The 23,680-nt window shown below is 38.1% G+C and overlaps 1 protein-coding gene across 1 annotated transcript in view; it reads right to left on the reverse strand.

Annotated features, from left to right (window-relative positions):
• LOC138691007 (zinc finger protein OZF-like) overlaps window positions 1-23,422 on the reverse strand; it is a 152,085-nt gene extending 128,663 nt beyond the window's left edge. Inside the window, exons 1-2 of the mRNA XM_069812657.1 lie at window positions 23,332-23,422; window positions 18,536-18,626 (exon numbers count right to left, since the gene is read on the reverse strand). The gene's annotated coding sequence lies outside the window, so the exon portion shown is untranslated. The remainder of the gene's footprint in view (window positions 1-18,535; window positions 18,627-23,331) is intronic.
• Between the last annotated feature and the right edge of the window lie 258 nt (window positions 23,423-23,680).

Consider the following 23,680-nt stretch of genomic DNA (forward strand, 5'->3'; position numbering starts at 1 on the left):
GACATGCATTAAAGGACTGTTACCACGTGTATAATTACTACATTTCGGCATGGTCGAGCATAAAAAAATAAAAGTTTGACTGCAATACGCGTTTTAGCATAGCCAATACAGAAAACTTTTCGGTCATATCGTTACTTAAGAATGGAAACCTCGTACCTGCAATTTTTCCGAAAATTATTTCATTGTTTCGTTGTGGCTATACCAAGCCTTCGGATCCTTCTGTAGAGATCACAGAACTAAATATCAAATAGGATTCCTTAAACTTGTAAATGACAATTTTTTTTCCATTTTCAGCCAATTGGAACCGTTTTTTCCGCTCTGCTGTAATAATATATTACGATATTAGGTTGGTAAGTGCCCTATTACGAGGCTCTTGCGCCTAGTTTTTCTACTTCTCGAGAGACAGTTACGCACTTAACGCCCGTGTATTGCATAGGCTATTATTTTTGCACAAGCATAATTTATATCTTTATTTTATTTATTATGTATTAATTTTGAACTGAACGTTTGTCATTTTGTTAATGGCAATGTGTAATTTTCTAAGTGACCGTGATTTTATATTCTTTTGTTTTATTTGTTGGATACGACAAGCTCAATACGTAGGGAATATGCACCCACAGAGAGTTACTAACCACTAGGATCGCTACTATCGCCTCATCACAGACCAAAGAGTTTGTAATACAAAGAGTTTGTAATTTACAAACTCTTTGTCACAGACAATGCATCTTTCTTCAACAAACTTCCTGGTGTTCCTGGAGCTGTGACATATAACATTGGAGCAAGATCTTGTCAGCCATCTCGACTTAAAAGGAAACTCCCTCAAGACATCCTTCTTAGTGATACTGACGACTCTTCATAATTTAACACAGAAAATCATCATATTTTTGTTCACATAATTCACAAAAATGTTCAATTAATTATTTTAAATTAATTAGAGGAGCGTTTAGAGCCAACCTCAGCATGATATTCTGCATGTGATATTCCATAATTTAACAGTGGTCTGTATAGCAAGTTTGCTGGTCGACCAATATTAAACATTAAAAAAAAACAGACAATGCGAAATAGAACCGGCACAGTCTATTGTTCCTAGTACCGTCAACAACTCAAGCTCCGTGACTGTATATACGAGACTGTATATACGAGACTGTGATACGACTGTCTTTTATTTTTTTATTGGGTTATTTTACGACGCTGTATCAACATCTAGGTTATTTAGCTTCTGAATGATATGAAGGTGAAAATGCCGGTGAAATGAGTCCGGGGTCCAGCACCGAAAGTTACTCAGCATTTGCTCGTATTGGGTTGAGGGAAAACCCCGGAAAAACTTCAACCAGGTAACTTGCCCCGACCGGGATTCGAAACCGGGCCACCTGGTTTCGCAGCCAGACGCGCTGACCGTTACTCCACAGGTGTGGACACTGTCTTTTATGTGTATGCATTGTTCAAATAAATAAAAAGCTATTGCAATATACGAAATTGAAGTTTCTCAACGCTTTTGTATAAATAAAGAGAATGACAGTTTTATTCCGTAACATTTAACAATTGTTCAAACTTCATGTTCAATTTTAATGTTAATAAATAAAGTTACAGTTTGTTCTGTCAGAGTTCTTGTTCATTTTTTTTTCCCCCCCATTTACAAGTGACTGTATGTCAAGTTTGTACATAATTTACTTATTGCACTGTTATTTCCAATGTTGCCGTAGTAACCATTGAACGTGTTGTATCTTGAAGTCACACGGCATGCAACAATGATGTTAAGTAATCAGAAAGAGCATGATTGTGCAAAAAAAAAAAAAATTAGTTTGTGCGAGATCGTGCGTATTTGCTTATTTTCCGCACAGAACCAATACGCGGTAAGTGTGAAATACCACATTCAGTATTCCCAACGTAACACACATAACAATTTCCCTCTTCTTACCGCTTAAGCGCGACATTCATTTTACTGCTTTAGGCTTTTAACATATTATTTTTAGAGACGTTTAACATAGTAATAATTATAAATTGGAAACTTACCACTGCAATTTCACCTAAATTGCAATGCTAATTATTGTTTTTAAATATTTGCAAAAATTAAGTAAAGTCTACTACTCCACGAAACTTATTGCATTCCTGATACAAGTAACATTAAGGAAGCCGTGAAAAAATCAACAAGATTCCAGATGCCGATGTTATTACTGCAATATGTTATATAAATAATATTGTTAAAATATTAAAATGAAAAATAAATCATTACATAACCTTACCGTTTGTTTTAAGTTCGCATTTATAGACTGGGGGAAAAAAAAGACAGACGTATATCACGGCCTGCTGGAGTATAGTAAACACAGAAAACATTTTACAGCAACAATGTTGAAGAAAGATATTTTGGTGTTCCGAAGTTGGCGTCATTAAACAGAAACCAAGATGGAGATTTCATTGCAACTAATTAGAAATTCGTCTTTCAGGTATGTAATAAACGATCTTCGCACAAAATAATGTACGATACACGAGCGGTATGTTTGTTTTCATGTTCTCGGAAATTAAAAAGGCTCAACTACGTTTCGCTTTTTCAATCTTTTCCTCGACCATGAAAACGTCAACATACCGCTCTTGTAACGCATATTACTATTTTGCTACATACAAGATCTCCACAGCGAATAGGGATTACACAGAATTTTGCTGTTCTGTTTTTCTATGTTCATGCGCTCCGTCCGCGTTTAGTACCACTTTCAAGCGCTAGAGGTTAGTGTAATCGAGCACACGCAAGAGTTCCTGATTTTATTGAATATAGAGTTGAGACCTTCGAGCATTAAAGTAAATAGAGAGGGCGCTCAATACTACTCTACCGGATGAACGTGGCACCAAAATAACAGCTCTCTCAGATCAGCTGATCTCGGGCAAAACATTACTCAGTATGCTGTACGTATATGCAGTTTATTACAATGATTGTGGATATGACAGCATATCCTAGAATGTATTAAGGGTATATGTACGTGAACGACCACAAATATTATCAGAAAATGCAGGCTCTAAATTTCCAAAATTTTATAACGAAATGAACTCACTATTAGACAAAAATTACAAGGTACCACAACAAGACTTATTAGAACTTGAATATCTGATAAAAGTATAAAAAAATATTATTAATAATATTTTTAAGAATTCACTTTTTACTTTAAATTAAATTTTCCAAAATTTGAAAATTTTCACACACATAACTCCACAACCATAAGCGATAGAATTCTGAAATGTTGTACACTGATTTAATATGGAATTATACAAAAGGTAGAGTACAGTAATGCCCATTTCTTTGAAAATAGAAAAATTATGTTACAAAACATTATATAAATGTTAATATATTTTATATAGAAAAAATTAAAAATTAATTGTATTAAAATAAACAACTCTACATGTCTGAGAGTAGTCTACTTTTCAGAAATAAGCGTTTATTACACGCAGGAAAAATATTGAAGATGTCAGAGAGACCATAACAATGGTATGGTTACCAAATGATGTAACTGCAGAATTTTTTCATACTCTGATAAAACTGGTTTGAAAAATATTATTAGTAACCTTTTTTATACTTTTATCAGATATTTAAGTTCTAATAAGTCTTGTTGTGGTACCTTGTAATTTTTGTCCAATTGTGAGTTCATGTCCTTATAAAATTTTAGAAATTTAGAGCCTGCATTTTCTGATAATATTTGTGGTCGTTCACGTACATATACCCCTAAGATAAAAAAATGTTTCGGTAGATCCTAATTGAGCAAGTGTCTTGTTCTAATGGCTTGTTTTTATAATAAAACATGAAATAACTTAAAGATAAGCCTGCTATAAATGTCTTATGAACGTATAGGATACTTTTACTGTCGACGATTTAGTAAGGAAATTGAAGTTAGAAGTTACTGAAAATGTATTAAGTAAGATTGAAACGAAGGAGTTGATAAAAGAAAGGACACTATTTTTTTTAATTAATCATGGCAATTTCTTTACGTCACTTGACAGTACTTTGCATTTCTTAGTCTGGCAAGTACCCTTCATTTGTGGGGAGTGAAAACATAGGTTATGTAACTTTTATTGATCTGAAAACTGTAATTGTGTGAGAAAGTTGTGTCTTACAGAAATATCAAATATAACAGCTTTGATTTGATTTTGTGATTAACATCTTGACGGCTCTACCGAGCCTTAGCTATATTCTAGAAATTATTCCTAAGTTCGACAAGTTTATTTACTAGTAAAACTGGAATATAGGCCTACCGTGTCTTTATATAATACTTTAATTCGCAGATTAATAAAAGATATAATTATGTAATCCTATAAAAAGGAATAGGTCACAAACTGGCAGCTACTTATACAAAGAGTAATGGGAAAGAACATGGTTTTTCGCTATTTAGCATAAAATGAATGTTTGAAAAAATGTAACGAAACATGTTATCCTATTATGTTTTAGAGTTTTAAAATTCCCTTGGTAATTATACGTAGGTAACAATGAAACTGGATGTCTTGTAAATTATAATTAAATCCTCACAATAGACCTTATAACTAAATATAAAATAATAATAATAATAATAATAATAATAATAATAATAATAATCTATACTAATAATAAATCTGTAGCCAAAATTTTTCTTGTAATTTTCGATTTTCCAAAAATAATTGGTGTTAACATATATAATTAACCATCCTGAAACCGAAAATTGCTTTTTTGAAATTTTTGTTTGTATGTCTGTCTGTCTGTCGTCTGTCTGTCTGTCTGGACGTTTGTTACCTTTTCACGCAATAATGGCTGAACCGATTTATATCAAAATTGGAATATCAATTAAGTTCGTTGTAACTTAGATTTTAGGCTATATGGCATTCAAAATACTTTATTTAAAAGGGGAGTTATAAGGGGGCCTGAATTAAATAAATCGGAATATCTCGCTTATTATTGATTTTAATGAAAAATATTACATAACGAAAGTTTCTTTAAAAGTAATTTCCGACAAGTTTTATTCTATACAAAATTTTGATAGGACTGATATTTAATGAGATAAATAAGTTTTAAAATTACAATAACGCCATCTAAGGCGCTGTAGTGAAATAAAAACAAATGACTTCGTCTATAAGGGGCCTTGGACAACAACAATCGAAAGCTATTAAACTTAGCCTAAGAGAATGTTTCTGTGTTTGTATGAAGTAATATCGGAAGCTAATTAATTGTTTAATTATTATTTCACCATTGGAAAGAGTAGTTTCTCTAGATGGACATAATTCTACAATGTTATTACAGTAACTTCTGAAATATATAGCAAGTAATATAAAGTATACACATTAAAACTAAATGATATGTCAATCTTCATTAAACTATGGTTGCATGTAATAACAATTAAAAAACATGTTAAAGCAATTGTCATTGCACCAAATGATTGCTTTCTGGACCAAAATGACCGCATTTTAATTATTTAAATATAATTTAAATTAAGTAACATATTAAACGATTTATTCTTCTATAAAACACGAATGTTTCCTGGATCAAACGTCCTATTTTAATTATGTAATTACTTTATATTTATTTCTAACAGGTGCAGCGGAGCGCACGGGTATGGCTAGTAATAACAATAATAATAATAATAATAATAATAATAATAATAATAATAATAATAATAATGAGATAATGCTTGAAAAAATATAACGAAACATGTTAACCCATTATGTTTCAGAGTTTTAAAATTCCCTCGGTAATTATGCGTAGGTAACAATGAAACAGGATGTCTTGTAAATTATAATTAAATCCTCTCAATAGACCTTATAACTGAATATAAAATAATAATAATAATAATAATAATAATAATAATAATAATAATAATAATAATAATAATAATAGACTAGCTAATGTTAAAATGAAAGCTTACAAATGAAATCATTACAGAATAATTATTTATATAAAACTAGAGGAAAATAATATTTCTATGTTATGTCACATAAATTGGATATTTATATTGGAATAAAAACAATTTAAATAACAGTGTAGGCCTAACATTTTTTTTTATTTTTATACAATGTATTCTGGTTTTGTTTCAAACCTGGATAAAACTGCTCTTGAATCAATTCATGTCCTTATAAATTATCTATGTTTTTTTACCCACAGTGGAAGTTGAAGCTTCAGTCACAAGCTTCGTGCACCTCTTAACTAGCTCAGTGTGACAAGGAAATAAAGAAAACTCCAACGCCGAAATTTCTAGATCATTGAGCAGTACTTCGATGCCATTTTCTTGACATAGTTTTGAAAATTGGTGGTGATGTAATTCAACTTTCGGCTAATCTAGCACCTAGGTAGTTCCCTTTGTACTCAGTTTATACACCTTGCATATTCGAATCTGAGAAAGCTTAGGTTTGGTTAGTTTAGGCGTTTGTTATGCCTTGCATATACGATCAACTGCATATCCACAAAAAAAAAAAAAATCCTTGTAACCGACACGATTTTCACTTCCAAAATCACGGGAACTACCTGAACGCTAGTTTCACCTACATAACTTTCAGTTCATCCATAGACGTATAGCCAAGGTGGGGGGGGGAGACGAGCGGGTGCAATTATATGCCATTACCATTTCTACAATTTAATAGGACACCGTAGTTACTTCGTTGAAATAACCTGAGATGTATTGAAGATTCGATTGCAAAACTGAAACAGGAACACGAAACGAATAGGGTAATTTGGTAACTTGAAGTAAGCCTAGGCCTATTTGTTTTTCTATATTTGAATTCGTAAGAGTAATAATGCGCATTCGATAAACACACACAAATCTGCTCCTTTTTTTAACATAAATTGCTGGCAGTGAGGAAATCGTACACGCATTGTAGTTTCCCGAAATAAACATAATTAAATAACGTCATGGCGCTTTAATACATTGCAGTGAGGTTATTAATATGAATCAAGTGTAACCACCTACGAAATATTATCGTTATTTCTAATTTTTTGTGCCAAAATCAATCCAAAACACTCATATTCCAATAGACATACATTGGCCTTTCTATATCCCATATCGTTTCTGCCCTAGATCAGCTGATCGAACTCTGGTGCCACTATCCAGCAAACCTTGCCCCTTCTATTTTATGTTCGAAGGTTGAGACACAGAATCCAAAGATCGCCTATCTTGCTGCATAATCCAGTAACGCTTTGCTTCAAATAAATTCAAGTTAACAGCTTTTCATTATTTCTCAATGATAAACTGGCTGAAATAATAATGTTTATGTTTTAATTATTATATTATAAAAGTATGTATCAAAGTCGTTTAATATTTGTATACAATATAATAGGCATATAGGTTTATACTTATCATAGGAATTTTTGTTTTTCCATTTTCAGCGCTATCAAATCATTTTAATTGTTGATGGGGGAAACGTCTCAACTCATTATAAAGAAACTCTAGAATCTAGACATTACAGATAATGACGGATTTATTACTTCATCGATTCAATTTATTTTATTTCAGTAGGCTTACTTAATGTACCTAGATGTATTAATTATATGTGTTATATTTCCGCTGTGTCGACTGCTAGCTGGTGTGATGTCAGCGCCAACTCTAGGGAGAAAGCAGAATCTCACGCTCAAGCTGGTTTGAAGGTTATTGAAATCAGTCATGCTACATCAAAGGTACCGAACGCGAAGTGTCCATTCTTGTAATTCGCTATACGCTGGTCTCCATTCATAAGCAACGATATTGTCTATCAATGTACGTATAGAGATCTTCTAAATTATTTGTTGGATTTAATTTTTATGCACGATCCAATTATCGGAGATGGAAATACATACACTATAATATTGCGTGATACTTCCTTTATGTAATTATCCGATTCTGAAATAATTCTTACGGCGTATCTGTGAAATTAAATTTGTTTACGTAGCTGTCCAACACACATTACTGGAATTAGTCGTTTCACGAGGAGTTAATTTAATAGGCGGGAGTGTTGCAGCCGTAGTAGGTATACACTGGCAGCAATTTAGGTAATTGAAATGTATTGCGAAGAGAGTTAGATGTTTATCGCAATTCAGTGAGGCTGAAGACATTGGGGTGTGCTCGAAATGCAGAGAAATACTTCGACAACAACTGCATACAGCTGTATGCAACCGTTATTATCAATCTCAAAAATTTTTTGCCTAATTCCATATAGTTTCCTCTGTAACAGTGAAAACTCACAAGAAATAAAATCAAAAATACAGAACGTCGCCATATTGTTAATATTGTGTGCCATCCTTATACCAAGTATTTCTTACGATTTATGCAACGTATTAATACAATCAGATTTACCACAAAAAATTAAAGTTTCATTCCTTTTAGAAGCCATGTCGCTTCCAATATCACATTTCGTCACTGTTATTTATGTTTTCACACGCAGTTCAAGGATTTACAATCTATTTAAAAAGCTTATAGAAATTGACGAAGGAATAGAATTAATTGAACGAAATATTATCTATACTCGCACGAGATCCAGGCTTCTCAGAGAGATGACGGCTGCTTCTATCTTATTGCTACTGGTTTACGGCTCAATCTACTATTATAATCAGGATGGTAACCTAGCGACGATATTGACAAAGACGGTGGATAATTTAAGCTTTACTTTCAGTGCAATATTAATTCTGCAGTTTACGACTTTAGTACGCTCACTACGTCACAGGTATCGTTCCTTCAACGAACAGCTTCTGGAATATTTCAAGTTGAAATCTTCAGGTAATCTTTCCCGGTATTTTAAAAATTCTGAAGTAATTTATATTACTAATTTTGAGTGCCTTCCTACAGATACTGAAATCAATGAAGTACACAAAATAAGAAATCTCAGACTCATGTACATTGAACTCTATGACTGTGTGGTTCTCATCAACGAACACTTCGGTTTGCCAATACTTATGCTTATTTTAACGTATACAATTTCTTGCGTAAGTTCTCTCTATTATATCCTGTTTCTTGTAAGCACTGATAACATTAATGTAATATTTATATTGCTCGTCATATTTTTAAGTGTTTCGTGTGTTACTGCTTTAGTGTTGATAACGACTTGTTGCCATGGCACCGCAGAAGAAGCAAACAAAACAGCAACGTGTGTGCAGAGAATCAACGCTCTCGCAGGCTTGAGATGCGGGACAATGTCAGAGCTGCAGAAGTTGTCCAACCAATTGAGAGAGATGAAAGTTGAATTCTCAGCCTGGGGATTCTTTAAACTGAACTTGTCCTTCCTGTCCACGATAATCGGTGGGATGATAACTTACATTTTTCTGATGATTCAATTGAACTGACTGGGCAGTGAGACACAAGCAACAGCAAATATCAATAATTCCAAATTCGCAGTCACACCTGGAGTTTGCGTAAAATATTATAATTATGATATTTAGAATTACTGAATTCGTGAGATCCCCGTTATAAATGAATGCTGTTGGAGTGAATTATAATACAGTATAACTGCGTTATTTCAGAGGAAGAGAACAGATCCTCGTTCATACTGCTAACTTGAAAGTAAATATAAGACCCGTGTGAAAATTATTATTAATCTTATCATTAAGTGAAAGTTTCAAAACACGTTCAAGTAAAAGTAATATAAATAACGTAAATGTATTAGATCAATAACTGTAAATTTTTTCCAACAATATTTCATTAGAAGAAAGAATTTAATAACAAAACGGGGATGGTAAAGTTCATAAAGTCACAGATGCAACTAATTAAGGGTTCAATATTTACAAGAAAGGACTTCAAAACAATTTAAACAGCACTGAGTGACAAATCTCTCTAGACGAGGGTCAAGAAGAACCCAACCATTCTATAAACGCAAGCCAAGAAGTTCTCCATGCTACAGACGAGAGCCAAGAAGTCAATCATTATACAGGCAACAGCCAAGAAGTCGACCATTCTATAGGCGCGAGCCTAGAAGAAGTCGACAATTCTATGGGCGCGAGCCAAGAAGAAGTCGACCATTCTATAGGCGCGAGCCAAGAAGTCGACCATTCTATGGGCGCGGGCCAAGAAGAAGTCGACCATTCTATAGGCGCGAACCAAGAAGTAGTCGACCATTCTATAGGAGCAAGCCAAGAAGAAGTCGACCACTCTATGGGCGCGGGCCAAGAAGAAGTCGACCATTCTATAGGCACGAGCCCAGAAGAAGTCGACCATTCTATAGGCGCGAGCCAAGAAGAAGTCGACCATTCTATAGGCGCGAGCCAAGAAGAAGTCGACCATTCCATAGGCGCGGGCCAAGAAGAAGTCGACCATTCTATGGGCGCGAGCCAAGAAGAAGTCGACCATTCTATAGGCGCGAGCCCAGAAGAAGTCGACCATTCTATAGGCGCGGGCCAAGACGTCGACCATTCTATAGGCGCGAGCCAAGTAGAAGTCGACCATTCTATAGGCACGAGCCAAGAAAAAGTCGACCATTCTATAGGCGCGAGCCAAGAAGAAGTCGACAATTCTATAGGCGCGGGCCAAGAAGAAGTCGACCATTCTATAGGCGCGAGCCAAGAAGAAGTCGACTACTCTATGGGAGCGAGCCAAGAAGTCGACCATTCTATAGGCGCGAGCCAAGAAGAAGTCGACCATTCTACAGGCGCGGGCCAAGAAGAAGTCGACCATAATATAGGCGCGAGCCAAGAAGGTGACCATTCTATAGGCGCGAGCCAAGAAGAAGTCGACCATTCTATAGGCGCGAGCCAAGAAGAAGTCGACCATTCTATAGGCGCGGGTCAAGAAGTCGACCATTATATAGGCGCGAGCCTAGAAGTAGTCGACCATTCTATAGGCGCGAGCCAAGTAGAAGTCGACCATTCTATAGGCGCGGGCCAATAAGAAGTCGACCATTCTATAGGCGCGAGCCAAGAAGAAGTCGACCATTCTATAGGCGCGAGCCAAGAAGAAGTCGTCCATTCTATGGGCGCGGGCAAAGAAGAAGTCGACCATTCTATAGGCGCGAGCCAAGAAGAAGTCGACCATTCTATAGGCGCGAGCCAAGAGGTCGACCATTCTATGGGCGCGGGCCAAGAAGAAGTCGACTATTCTATAGGCGCGAGCCAAGAAGTATTCGACCATTCTATAGGCGCGAGCCAAGAAGAAGTCGACCATACTATGGGCGCGGGCCAAGAAGAAGTCGACCATTCTATAGGCGCGAGCCCAGAAGAAGTCGACCATTCTATAGGCGCGAGTCAAGAAGAAGTCGACCATTCTATGGGCGCGGGCCAAGAAGAAGTCGACCATTCTATAGGCACGAGCCCAGAAGAAGTCGACCATTCTATAGGCGCGAGCCAAGAAGAAGTGGACCATTCTATAGGCGCGAGCCAAGAAGAAGTCGACCATTCCATAGGCGCGGGCCAAGAAGAAGTCGACCATTCTATGGGCGCGAGCCAAGAAGAAGTCGACCATTCTATAGGCGCGAGCCCAGAAGAAGTCGACCATTCTATAGGCGCGGGCCAAGACGTCGACCATTCTATAGGCGCGAGCCAAGTAGAAGTCGACCATTCTATAGGCACGAGCCAAGAAAAAGTCGACCATTCTATAGGCGCGAGCCAAGAAGAAGTCGACAATTCTATAGGCGCGGGCCAAGAAGAAGTCGACCATTCTATAGGCGCGAGCCAAGAAGAAGTCGACTACTCTATGGGAGCGAGCCAAGAAGTCGACCATTCTATAGGCGCGAGCCAAGAAGAAGTCGACCATTCTACAGGCGCGGGCCAAGAAGAAGTCGACCATAATATAGGCGCGAGCCAAGAAGGTGACCATTCTATAGGCGCGAGCCAAGAAGAAGTCGACCATTCTATAGGCGCGAGCCAAGAAGAAGTCGACCATTCTATAGGCGCGGGTCAAGAAGTCGACCATTATATAGGCGCGAGCCTAGAAGTAGTCGACCATTCTATAGGCGCGAGCCAAGTAGAAGTCGACCATTCTATAGGCGCGGGCCAATAAGAAGTCGACCATTCTATAGGCGCGAGCCAAGAAGAAGTCGACCATTCTATAGGCGCGAGCCAAGAAGAAGTCGTCCATTCTATGGGCGCGGGCAAAGAAGAAGTCGACCATTCTATAGGCGCGAGCCAAGAAGAAGTCGACCATTCTATAGGCGCGAGCCAAGAGGTCGACCATTCTATGGGCGCGGGCCAAGAAGAAGTCGACTATTCTATAGGCGCGAGCCAAGAAGTATTCGACCATTCTATAGGCGCGAGCCAAGAAGAAGTCGACCATACTATGGGCGCGGGCCAAGAAGAAGTCGACCATTCTATAGGCGCGAGCCCAGAAGAAGTCGACCATTCTATAGGCGCGAGTCAAGAAGAAGTCGACCATTCTATGGGCGCGGGCCAAGAAGAAGTCGACCATTCTATAGACGCGAGCCAAGAAGATGCCGACCATTCTATGGGCGCGGGCCAAGAAGAAGTCGACCATTCTATAGGCGCGAGCCAAGAAGAAGTCGACAATTCTATAGGCGCGAGCCAAGAAGAAGTCGACCATTCTATGGGCGCGGGCCTAGAAGAAGTCGACCATTCTATAGGCGCGAGCCAAGAACAAGTCGACCATTCTATGGGCGCGGGCCAAGAAGAAGTCGACCATTCTATAGGCTAGATCCAAGAAGAAGTCGACCATTCTATAGGCGCGAGCCAAGAAGAAGTCGACCATTCTATGGGCGCGGGCCAAGAAGAAGTCGACCATTCTATAGGCTCGATCCAAGAAGAAGTCGACCATTCTATAGGCGCGAGCCAAGAAGATGACGACCATTCTATGGGCGCGGGCCAAGAAGAAGTCGACCATTCTATAGGCGCGAGCCAAGAAGAAGTCTACCATTCTATAGGCGCGAGCCAAGAAGAAGTCGACCATTCTATAGGCGCCGGCCAAAAAGAAGTCCACAATTCAATAGGCGCGAGCCAAGAAAGGTCGACCATTCTATAGGCGCGGGCCAAGAAGAAGTCGACAATTCTATAGGCGCGAGCCAAGAGGAAGTCGACCATTCTATAGGCGCGGGCTAAGAAGAAGTCGACAATTCTATGGGCGCGAGACAAGAAGTCGACCATTCTATGGGCGCCAGCCAAGAAGAAGTCGACCATTCTATCGGCGCGAGCCAAGAAGACGTCGACCAATCTATAGGCGCGGGACAAGAAGTCGACCATTTTATAGGCGCGAGCCAAGAAGTGGACCATTCTATAGGCGCGAGCCAAGAAGTCGACCATTCTATAGGCGCGGGCCAAGAAGAAGTCGACCATTCTATGGGCGCGAGCCAAGAAGAAGTCGACCATTATATAGGCGCGAGCCAAGAAGAAGTCGGCCATTCTATAGGCGCGGGCCAAGAAGTCGACCATTCTATAGGCGCGAGCCTAGTAGAAGTCGACCATTCTATAGGCACCAGCCAAGAAAAAGTCGACCATTCTATAGGCGCGAGCCAAGAAGTCGACAATTCTATAGGCGCGGGCCAAGAAGAAGTCGACCATTCTATAGGCGCGAGCCAAGAAGAAGTCGACTACTTTATGGGAGCGAGCCAAGAAGTCGACCATTCTATAGGCGCGAGTCAAGAAGAAGTCGACCATTCTACAGGCGCGGGCCAAGAAGAAGTCGACCATAATATAGGCGCGAGCCAAGAAGGTAACCATTCTATGGGCGCGAGCCAAGAAGAAGTCGACCATTCTATAGGCGCGAGCCAAGAAGAAGTCGACCATTCTATAGGCGCGGGTCAAGAAGTCTACCATTATATAGGCGCGAGCCAAGAAGAAGTCGACCATTCTATAGGCGCGAGCCAAGTAGAAGTCGACCATTCTATAGGCGCGGGCCAAGAATAAGTCGACCATTCTATAGGCGCGAGCCAAGAAGAAGTCGACCATTCTATAGGCGCGAGCCAAGAAGAAGTCGTCCATTCTATGGGCGCGGGCAAAGAAGAAGTCGACCATTCTATAGGCGCGAGCCAAGAAGAAGTCGACCATTCTATAGGCGCGAGCCAAGAAGTCGACCATTCTATGGGCGCGGGCCAAGAAGAAGTCGACTATTCTATGGGCGCGAGCCAAGAAGTAGTCGACCATTCTATAGGCGCGAGCCAAGAGGAAGTCGACCATTCTATGTGCGCGGGCCAAGAAGAAGTCGACCATTCTATAGGCGCGAGCCCAGAAGAAGTCGACCGTTCTATAGGCGCGAGCCAAGAAGAAGTCGACCATTCTATGGGCGCGGGCCAAGAAGAAGTCGACCATTCTATAGACGCGAGCCAAGAAGAAGTCGACCATTCTATGGGCGCGGGCCAAGGAGAAGTCGATCATTCTATAGGCGCGAGCCAAGAAGAAGTCGACCATTCTATAGGCGCGAGCCAAGAAGAAGTCGACCATTCTATGGGCGCGGGCCAAGAAGAAGTCGACCATTCTATAGGCGCGAGCCAAGAAGAAGTCGACCATTCTATAGGCGCGAGCCAAGAAGATGCCGATCATTCTATGGGCGCGGTCCAAGAAGAAGTCGACCATTCTATAGGCGCGAGCCAAGAAGAAGTCGACCATTCTATAGGCGCGAGCCAAGAAGAAGTCGACCATTCTATGGGCGCGGGCCAAGAAGAAGTCGACCATTCTATAGGCGCGAGCCAAGAAGAAGTCGACCATTCTATGGGCGCGGGCCAAGAAGAAGTCGACCATTCTATAGGCTCGATCCAAGAAGAAGTCGACCTTTCTATAGGCGCGAGCCAAGAAGAAGTCGACCTTTCTATGGGCGCGGGCCAAGAGTAAGTCGACCATTCTATAGGCTCGATCCAAGAAGAAGTCGACCATTCTATAGGCGCGAGCCAAGAAGAAGTCGACCATTCTATAGGCGCGAGCCAAGAAGAAGTCGACCATTCTATGGGCGCGGGCCTAGAAGAAGTCGATCATTCTATAGGCGCGAGCCAAGAAGAAGTCGACCATTCTATAGGCTCGATCCTAGAAGAAGTCGACCATTCTATAGGCGCGAGCCAAGAAGAAATCGACCATTCTATGGGCGCGGGCCAAGAAGAAGTCGACCATTCTATAGGCTCGATCCAAGAAGAAGTCGACCATTATATAGGCGCGAGCCAAGAAGATGACTCCCTTTCTATGGGCGCGGGCCAAGAAGAAGTCGACCATTCTATGGGCGCGGGCCAAGAAGTTGACCATTCTATGAGCGCGAGCTAAGACGTCGACAATTTTATAGAAACGAGCCAGGAAGTCGACCATTCTGTGGACGCGAGCCAAGAATTCGACAATTTTATAGACACGAGCCAAGAAGAAGTCGACCATTCTATGGACGCGAGCCAAGAAGTCGACAATTCTATAGACACGAGCCAAGAAGAAGTCAACCATTATATGAGCGCGAGCCAAGAAGTCGACAATTCTATAGACACGAGCCAAGAAGAAGTCGACCATTCTATGGACGCGAGCCAAGAAGTCGACAATTCTATAGGGCGAGCCAAGAAGTCGACCATTCTATGGACGCGAGCCAAGAAGTCGACAATTCTATACACACGACCCAAGAAGAAGTCGACCATTCTATGAGCGCGAGCCAAGAAGTCGACATTTCTATAGACACGTGCCAATAAGAAGTCGACCATTCTTTGAGCGCGAGGCAAGTAGTCGACAATTCTATAGACGTGAGCCAAGAAGTCGATCATTCTATGGACGCGAGCCAAGAAATAGTCAACCATTCTCTAGACACCAAGCGTCTCGAGAAATCGTGAAGAACAAATCAACTATTCTCTATGCGCAAGTGAAGAAAAGATCAACTATTCCCTAGGTGCCTAGTCATTCAGTCCCTGGTAGCGCACGAAGAAATCACCCATAGCTAGTTTCGATCGATGAACAGTACAGTTCAAATAACAGAGCAATATTTTCTTATAATCAATCGTTTGAAATGCATTTATGTTTGAATATTATTTCTGTGTGGTGTGTTCTGAAATGTACGACAGAATCCTTGGTGAGAATGTTAGAGAATATTCGCTCCAGTAATATATACAAACAAAAGTGTTACAAGTACGTCCCTAACTTTAAACAGAAATGTAGAAGTAATTCATATTACTTTGTATTAAAATATAACTTTATTCCAAAGACTTGCGTTAACTGGGTGAAATCAATATTTGATACTTTCGATTTCCTGTTTCAAGTTTCAAAGTATAGATTTAATTATTCAGGTATTCTTTGGTTAATGTATTTTAAACCAATGAAGTTTTTTAATTACTTACTTACAAATGGCTTTTAAGGAACCCGGAGGTTCATTGCCGCCCTCATATAAGCCCGCCATTGGTCCCTATCCTGAGTAAGATTAATCCAGTCTCTATCATCATATCCCACCTCCCTCAAATCCATTTTAATATTATCTGAAGTTTATTACTTACTGTATTAAACAGTGGTCATTCAGAATGCAGTATGCCATTAAAATTAATTAATTATAAACGTTTATCTCTTAATTTAATTTAGTGGACTCCTGTTAAGTGTTAATAAATTAATCCCTATGAGAAATGAAACAATTGTATATCTTTCATATTTCCTTTAATAAAGATAATTTCAGCCAGTAAGTAGAAAGGGATTTCTTCAAAGACCTAAGTGTTCATAAAAATATCATCCGGTACTCCAAAATTTCTACGTTGCTTATTCGAGTTCAGACCTCGAAGAAGCATCTTTCATATCGAAACAACTTATTTTCTAAAAGTGAAACAGTTATGTTCATTATTAAAACGATTTCCTTAAAAACACATAATAAATAAAAGGGTTACACTCAGTTAATTTTTAAATAATTAATTTTAATGTTAACTCTTATATCTCAAGAAAAACAAACGAGAAAGAATTCGAAACTTCATTTTATTTTCAAATACTTACTTACTTACAAATGGCTTTTAAGGAACCCGAAGGTTCATTGCCGCCCTCACATAAGCCCGCCATCGGTCCCTATCCTGTGCAAGATTAATCCAGTCTCTATCATCATATCCCACCTCCCTCAAATCCATTTTAATATTATCCTCCCATCTACGTCTCGGCCTCCCCAAAGGTCTTTTTCCCTCCGGTCTCCCAATTAACACTCTATATGCATTTCTGGATTCGCCCATGCGTGCTACATGCCCTGCCCATCTCAAACGTCTGGATTTAATGTTCCTAATTATGTCAGGTGAAGAATACAATGCATGCAGTTCTGCGTTGTGTAACTTTCTCCATTCTCCTGTAACTTCATCCCGCTTAGCCCCAAATATTTTCCTAAGCACCTTATTCTCAAACACCCTTAACCCAAGTTCCTCTCTCAGAGTGAGAGTCCAAGTTTCACAACCATACAGAACAACCGGTAATATAACTGTTTTATAAATTCTAACTTTCAGATTTTTGTAAAAATTCTGCGTTAACAAAACCCACTGCATAACTCTAATATGGATCCCTTCTCATCAGGGCATTCCTGGAAATGAAACTGTAGATGCCGCAGCAAAAGAAGCTACAAGACTTCCATTGCATTTTTTCACATCTATTCCTCATACAGACGCCATTAAATACATAACCAGAAAACTGCACAACCATTGGCAAACATCATGGACAGAGTCATCATCCAGCAAACTTCACGAAATAGTACAGCATTGCAGAATGAAATATCCACTACAGAATTTTAAACGTCAAGACCAAGTAATAATCACCAGATTGCGAGTTGGCCACACCAGAATTACACATTCTCATCTTCTAGACAGAACTCCTCCTCCAACATGCACCAATTGCCACATTAGGATCTCTGTACGACATTTAATTTCTGAATGCCCACTATATCACCTTCATCGAGATCAATTCCATATACCAAAAGACTTATCAACAGTTCTAAACAACCCATCATTCAGTTCAAACTTAATTAAATTTCTGAAAGCTATCAACATTTACAAATGTATCTAAATGATTATTGTAATACAGTAAACTAATGTAAACTGTAAGAATTGTTTATGTACGTATTGTCGCGATATGACTTCCTAAGTTAAAGCGACATAAAATAAATAAATTAAAAAAAAACCCCCACTGCCTTCACGCTATTTATGCATCTATGAACCGTGGTTTCACTTTTTCGTACGTCAAAATTGAAAAAAATGTATAAAAACAGAAGCATTTACATGGAAATCTGACGATGACGATGACGACTTACCTCTTTTGCAGTACTGGTAGAAAGTTATCCAACGTCCGTCTTCAAACCTTCCCCTTCACTCTTAACATATATTTCTTGAACTCTGGAAATTCTTAGCGGACCGAACCGCTAAAGATAGGCAACGGTAACCTTTGGCATGATTAACAGTATAAAACTGAGAATAAAGCCTTCAAAGTAAAGTTTATCTCGATATAATTATTGTTAGAGAAGCTACTTCGTAACGAGCGCGCAGATCTGCAAGGTTGCTGCCTCAACAAGTGAATGCTAGACATAACAACAGTTGGCAATAAAACAGTTAACTTCGAAATCCATGACGGAGGAAACATTATGAAGGGTCAAATACATAAAACAGAAAAAATTTCTGAATAGATGCTACTAAGTTCGTATTCTTTAAATAAACTATTATCCCTAAAATAGGCTTTTGTAGGCTCTATAAAAATTGAACATACACTGCGAATTTGGCACTAAACATCACCTACTGTTGCTGTTGATATACAGACATCCCGATATTTGGAATCGTGAAGATGCTGTTCACTGTAGTTTCTCCTCTTGAATGTTGATATCCGATACCTAGAAGGGCAAAGCTTTTATATAAATTTGAAGGAATAAAATGTGTAACTACTCCAGAATATAAGTAGCTAAAAACCGAGCATCAACGCTGCGAGAAATCAAAATGAACTGTACAGAAGTTCATAAAGTATAATTTTATTCCAGGGAAAATACTTCCCTTTAATTCAGAAATATACCTAGATATATTGTAGATGTAGATATAAAGTAACACGAAGTGTACAGAAATTAGGTAGCGAGTAACACGATGTACAGAAATTAGGTAACGAGTGAAGGCTGGTTCACAATAAAGCGGGAATGGAAACGACAACGTGAACGAGAACGGAAATATTGTTAAAATAAATGTATTTAAATGTGAGTATTCACAATTAACTATTGTGAATACATTTAAATATAGCCTATTTATTTTAAAATTATTTCCGTTCTCGTTCTCGTTATCGTTTCCATTCCCGCTTTATTGTGAACCAGCCTTAACACGGTGTACAGAAATTAGGTAACGAGTAACACGATGTACAGAAATTACGTAACGAGTAACACGGTGTACAGAGATTAGGTAACGAGTAACACGATGTACAGAAATTAGGTAACGAGTAACACGGTGCACAGAAATTAGGTAACGAGTAACACGGTGTACAGAAATTAGGTAACGAGTAACACGATGTACAGAAATTAGGTGACGAGTAACACGGTGTACAGAAATTAGGTGACGAGTAACACGGTGTACAGAAATTAGGTAACGAGTAACACGGTGCACAGAAATTAGGTAACGAGTAACACGGTGTACAGAAATTAGGTAAAGAGTAACACGATGTACAGATATTAGGTAACGAGTAACACGATGTACAGAAATTAGGTAACGAATAACACGATGTACAGAAATTACGTGACGAGTAACACGATGTACAGAAATTAGGTGACGAGTAACACGATGTACAGAAATTAGGTAACGAGTAACACGATGTACAGAAATTAGGTGACGAGTAACACGATGTACAGAAATTAGGTTACGAGTAACACGATGTACAGAAATTAGGTAACGAGTAACACGATGTACAGAAATTAGGTAACGAGTAACACGGTGTACAGAAATTAGGTAACGAGTAACACGGTGCACAGAAATTAGGTAACGAGTAACACGGTATACAGAAATTAGGTAATGAATAACACGGTGTACAGAAATTAGGTAACGAGTAACACGATGTACAGAAATTAGGTGACGAGTAACACGATGTACAGAAATTAGGTGGCGAGTAACATGATATACAGAAATTAGGTAACGAGTAACACGATGTACAGAAATTAGGTGACGAGTAACACGATGTACAGAAATTAGGTGACGAGTAACACGATGTACAGAAATTAGGTGACGAGTAACACGGTGTACAGAAATTAGGTAACGAGTAACACGGTGCACAGAAATTAGGTAACGAGTAACACGGTGTACAGAAATTAGGTAACGAGTAACACGGTGTATAGAAGTTAGGTAACGAGTAACACGGTGTACAGAAATTAGATAACGAGTAACACCATGTACAGAAATTCGGTAACGAGTAACACGGAGTAAAGAAATCAGGCTAACGAGTATAAATATGTCGAATGTGCATTTTAACAGAATTACCATGTAGTGTGTAGTGATATTTGTTTTTATTTTGAAGTTACTTCTTTCTCAAATTCTTGCATTGATTTTATGTTTCATAATATACATTTTGTCGTATCCATTCTATTTTTATTTTTATTATAGAATGTACACTGTACCCTCTTTGAGACGGAAAATGGTCGCTCTCCTGAAACGTGAGTTTGTCTAAGTGCCGTTTGGGTTCATGCGGGATTCACACAGAAAATATTAAGCATCGAGATAGGAGATCTCTTTCCTCTCGTTACAAAGACCAGGCCACGAATCTTTCTGTGTAAAACACATGCGTGTAAATACAGCGCACATGACGGATCCCGAGCTGTTCCGAGGATGGACTTAGTTTCTGAATAGCAACTAATTTCCGTGTGAAAAGGTGTACGTTTATTTTTCAGCCCTTCTAACCAGAAATACCCTCAAAGCTACCGAATGTATTTCGAGTTACAAGAATAAGAATAAGAAATTAAAAATTTAAAAAATTCAAAAATTAAAAAAAAACTAAATAATTAAAAATTAATAAAACATAATAAATAATAAAAAATTATAAAATTAAAAAAAATTAATTAAAAAAAATAAAATTAAAATAATAAAAAAAATTTAAAAATTAAAAAAAAAGTTTAAACATTAAGAAGAATTTTAAAAAAGGGTCAATGTTACTTATGTCCCGCCCACTATAGAGACATAGGCCAATTTTACACATATTTAGTATAACTTGGTGCTTCTTTGACAGGTTAGGTTTGGTTAGTTTAGGTTTTTGTTATAGCCTACCTTGCATATACGATTATAGCGCAACATTGGCAGTGATAAAAGTGAAATATTCGTTCAGTGGGCGTTGGATACTCTACATTCACCTAAAAAAGTTTACAAGTTTTTGAAAAAATTTAGAAAAAAAATAAAAATTAAAAATAATAAAATAATATAAAAATTTAAAAAATGAAAAAATAAATAAAAATAAAAATAAATTAAATGAGCATGTTTATGGATTATTTTAGCCATATGTCTATTCAATGGTTGGATGGATTTTGTTTATATTCAGTATCAAATAAATTTATCTTGCTATCGTGCACTGAAATATACTTAATTACCGAAATTAAGGCTTTGAATTTTAAAGTAACGACACGAATCTTTACTCATTTTTGTAATATTATTCAAAATATTCATCAAATAGACTCACTGTTAATGAATTCATTAGTGCAGACAGTGTAAGTTACGCCTCATTTCTCAAGTTTGGATCAATTTCCTTGATTATAAGCCGAATCAAGATTCCTTTTAGGTAGAACATTTAATGTTCAAAGATGTCTGTAAGGATTAATTGTCAAATTAGCGTGCCCACGGAACATATATTACAATCCGTAGCGCTGCTATCCCTAGAGGGCCAAACCGACCAGCCGACTGCTGGCCTCACATCCATATGCCTAGTAGAGGTGAACGATCATCCATCTAGTACGGTGTATTGTGTGGTTAGCACGATGATCCCCCTAGCCGTTGTAGCTGATTCGTGGAGTAGGATTTCGCTAGCTAATAGCTCCTCAAATTCATCACGATGCTGGGTGGGCACTAGTCCCATACACGTAGTGAAAGAAAACGAAGAATAACAAAACAATTTCTTCCCCGTGAGAAATGTAACCAGCGCGTATTCCGTAACGCGAGTCCCATGCAAGATATCTTATACCATGACGCTACGGCGCAGAATATTCAGTATATATTTATTACCTTAATTCTTTTCTCCTGTATGCGTAGTCTGCCGTAGGTACGCCTTCCAAGCTACCTCCTGAATAGAATTTTACTAATATCACAGTCTACTATATACAGTCACGAAGTTTGAGTTTTGAGGGTTCTAGAAACAATAGACTGTGACGGTACTATTTTGCATTGCCTGTAATGAGGCGATAATAGCGATCCTAGTGGTAAGCAACTATCTAATGTTTGCATATTTACTACGTATTGAACTTCGCGACTGTATATACTAGACTGTGCTAATATTACTAATGGATGAAAGGAACATCTCGTGCTGTACAACGCCCAGAAACCTTCTCAACTCGACAATGCAGAAATGCTTATACAGTATATACAAATCGTCACTACCCCCCCACCGGGCCGATATTTCCTCTTTACGTATTTATTTATTTTTTTCAAATATTTTCGAACTTCCAACATTTACGCTTAATAATCATAAATAAACAGACCACAAATTCTGTAACATAGACAATTTACATCTCTCAAACTGTACCAAATTTCGTGATTTGCTTCGATCAAGATAATTTAGCACTGTACAGATCTTGAAAATAGCCAATTGTGGGTTCATACTGTCTGAAATTAAATTTACTCTTTCTGAAATACAAAGAATGCTTTATAAAATTTAATGCACTGATTTCAAACACAAATAAGGCTTTCCGAAGTTAAAGCGTTTTGAAATACAAGTGAACATTTTTTTAAATTAAAATAACCAATTTTGAAATATGTCTGGAAAAGATATAGAACAACAAATAACGCCACTGAACACCAAATCCTTACAATGCAGAAACATGACACTCCCCATCCTAGATCCCCCACCATAATAGAGAGAAACATTCCATGAAATAACTATTTAGTGTACAATAAACTATAGTGAAGTTCGGAAAATTATTTTTTTCGGTCAATGTTACTTATGTCCCGCCCACTATAGAGACATAGGCCAATTTTACACATATTTAGTATAACTTGTTGCTTCTTTGACAGGTTAGGTTTGGTTAGTTTAGGTTTTTGTTATAGCCTACCTTGGATATACGATTACAGCGGAACATTGGCAGTGATGGCAAAAACGTATTACGGCGAAGTGAAATATTCGTTCAGTGGACGTTGGATACTTTACATTCACCATTTTTTCATATCGAACATATAAATTTTTCATGTGGAATTGCACATGTATATTCAATTTAAGCCAACAATTAAAAAAAAATACCTATATTTCAAATAGCTAAGATTTTATGTAATTTAGTAGTAATTTTTAACATCTAGTTCTTAATTTTATTATAAGAACGTCAAGAATATTAACAATTAAGTTAATCCTAATGGTTTCCCATTTTAAATCCATCTTACCTGAGATGCATGTCACGCACAACTAGATATTCTCTATCCCAGCGGACTGCTTAGACCCTACCCATCTGACTTCCACAAGAAACAAATGCACACTGAATGTTCGCTGATGACGTCAGTTCTCTAGACAGAAATTTCGGACAACGACTTTCGCTTGTTTTCTTGCCACGCAGATCTCGACCAATCACAACCATTACAATACTGAAGAAACCAATAACGTTTCACTTTGATTTCATTTACATTTACAAAAATGGTCTAATGAATCGCTCTATGCAAAAAGGGCTTCAGTCCAGAACACACAACATTTTGAGATAACTAAACTGTCTCTCTTCTGCGAAGAACAATGAATTAT

The sequence above is a fragment of the Periplaneta americana genome, chromosome 2, assembly GCF_040183065.1.
Source record: "Periplaneta americana isolate PAMFEO1 chromosome 2, P.americana_PAMFEO1_priV1, whole genome shotgun sequence".
Lineage (NCBI taxonomy): Eukaryota > Metazoa > Arthropoda > Insecta > Blattodea > Blattidae > Periplaneta > Periplaneta americana.